Source organism: Portunus trituberculatus, chromosome 29 (genome assembly GCF_017591435.1).
Source record: "Portunus trituberculatus isolate SZX2019 chromosome 29, ASM1759143v1, whole genome shotgun sequence".
NCBI lineage: Eukaryota > Metazoa > Arthropoda > Malacostraca > Decapoda > Portunidae > Portunus > Portunus trituberculatus.
The window spans coordinates 13440945-13443444 of NC_059283.1; the positions used below are offsets into that span (position 1 = coordinate 13440945).

At 40.7% G+C, this 2500-nt stretch overlaps 1 protein-coding gene across 1 annotated transcript in view; it reads right to left on the bottom strand.

The window, feature by feature from the left end:
• Nucleotides 1-2227: 2227 nt before the first annotated feature.
• The window catches only part of LOC123510576 (balbiani ring protein 3-like), a 3688-nt gene continuing 3415 nt past the window's right edge, over nucleotides 2228-2500 (bottom strand). The window contains exon 6 of the mRNA XM_045265854.1: nucleotides 2228-2500. This exon is cut by the window's right edge and continues 342 nt beyond it. The gene's annotated coding sequence lies outside the window, so the exon portion shown is untranslated.

The following is a 2500-nucleotide window of genomic DNA, read 5'->3' on the forward strand; positions in this document are numbered from 1 at the left end:
ACTTCAGTGTACTTATGGGAAGGTAGAATGAGGGGTTTGAGACTTCTATGGGCAAAATGGGTGTTGGTCAGAAGATGAATAACAATGGATCAGGTTTGAGAGATTTTGTATGGCATTGATTTTTGGTCATTGGTGGCACACTCTTTCAGCATCTAGATATACACAAGACAACTTGGGTGTCGCCCTGTGAGAAAAATAAAAATCAGATTGATCATGTTGCTGTCAGTAGGAGACATAGAAGTTATCTGCTAGATGTGCAAGTTAAACGAGGAGCAGATATTGGTAGTGACCATCAACTCACCATTGCAAAAATAAAGCATAAACTTCTAAGAAGAAGGAAAAATCTGGTGTTGGCAGGTACGACATTAATATGTAGAGTAGGGAAGGAGAAGAGAAGGAAGAATTTAAATTAGAATGTAGAAATAAGTTTTTGGTGTTGGAAACTGTGGAAGAGGAGGATAGAAGTGTAGATGAGCTGTGGTGGGGGAATGTGAGCAAGGCTTTGCATGAGACTACTGAGTGTACTATTGGAAAGACACGCAGATTGAGGAGAAAGAAATGGGTGTCGGATGAGACATGGAATATGATCAAGAAGAGAGGAGAGGCTAAACTTAGGAGTGAGATGCAATTTAGTAATGACCAAGGGCTACAGTTAGTAAGACAGTTAGTACAACAGTTGAAGAATAATAAGACTTCAGGGGAGGATGGTTTAAATCAGTAGATGATCTTGACTAAATTATCTAATAAGATATGGGTGACAGGAACAGTACCACCTGTTTGGAAGAAGGGTGTCCTTGTTAAAATTCCAAACAAGGGAGACCTCAGTGAATATGGTAACGGGAGGGGAATAACTTTGTCAACAATAGTCTTTAAATTTTTGGGTAAAGTATTGTTAAATAGGTTTGAGGCTGTGGTGGAGCATATTTTAAGGGATGAACAGGCTGGTTTCAGAAAGGGACGTGGATGCAATGACCAGATATTTATTGTATGACATCTAATGCAACAGGGAAATGAGATGAAAGTTCCTCTAAGTCATTGTTTTGTTGATTTTGAAAAGGGTTTTGATAATATTTCGAGAAGGTCTATGGGGAAGATTATGAGGCATTATGGAATACCACTAAAGTTTGTGAGGATCATTATGAACATCCATGAAAATACATCTTGTAAAGGGATGTTGATGGCTGTTTGAGGGAATCATTTGAAGTTAGGTCTAGTGTGATCCAAGATGGTGTCTTGTCACCTTTATTATTTGTACTGGTCATTGACTATGTTATGAAAATGGTTGCAGCAGAAACAGATGCTGGTATACTTCGGGAAGAAAACAGAAAACTTGTGGACTTGGATTATGCAGATGATATCGTTTTTATGTGCAATGGACCAGGAGAGATGCAAAGAGTGTTGGACTGCTTAGTGAGAAGGGCGAAAGATGGGACTTGTTATTAACTACAAAAAAAAATTAAATCATCACTATGAATATGGATAATACGCAGGACTGCTTAATTGAAGGTATGATTGTAAAGCAAGTTGAAAGGTATAAATACTTGGGTACTTATTTAGTTAAAGATGGTTCTTTGAACTTACGAGTTTGAGGAAAGGTTAAAAAGGGCTAATCAGGCAATGTGAATACTTAAAAGAGTTTGGAATAACAATATTTTTTTCTGTGCAAACAAAATCAGGATTTACAAGGATGGAGTGATTTAATCTATGGACACGAGTCTTGGTACAGCACCGTAACTTCTGATAATAAATTCCTGTTATTTGAAAATAAGGCACTTCAAAGGATTTTGGGAGTTAAGTGGTGAGATAGAATATCAAATAATAGAATTAGAGAAAGGACAAAAGACGGAACATCCTCTGTTCTTTCACGAGTCGAGACTGGAGCGAACGTGAGCTTCGGTTCTCCCAGCCACTCGCGCTGCCTTGCACTTTTGGGGAAGTAAAGACGGAACATCCTCTGTTCCTTCAGTGGCACGGAATACAGTGCTCAGCTGAGTCAGCTCCTCGGCGAAGCAATCCGGCACACACGGGAAACCAATCCTCACAGTTTACACCACCGAGGTTACTGATGTCATCCGCACTCAATGCTTAATTAACCCTTTCATACACCTGTCAACACTGTGAACACTGAGGTGTGTTGCCTTCCGGAACCACTTGACTGCTTCCTCTGCATGCCCCTGCTCCTGCTCCAAGACTTCCCTCACACCAAGGTTTCATTATACACAACAACTGCTGCGAACTGCTGATCTTGAGTTTATTACCTACTAACTCCCGCCACCTGGCGAGCAAAGGAGGAACTGATACATTGGTGCCGGGGCCTCCATCACAGCGATGCCGCGCTAATCAACGCCCTTTGACATGTGTCTCTTTCTCCTTTATTTCTCTCACCTCGCCGAACATTCAAGTGTACTTAGCAGAGTCGACAACGCTCTGCTTAAAACTGAGAAGCATTACCTCGTGCACTAAACATGACAAGACATGACAGTTGCAGAATCACAATTAG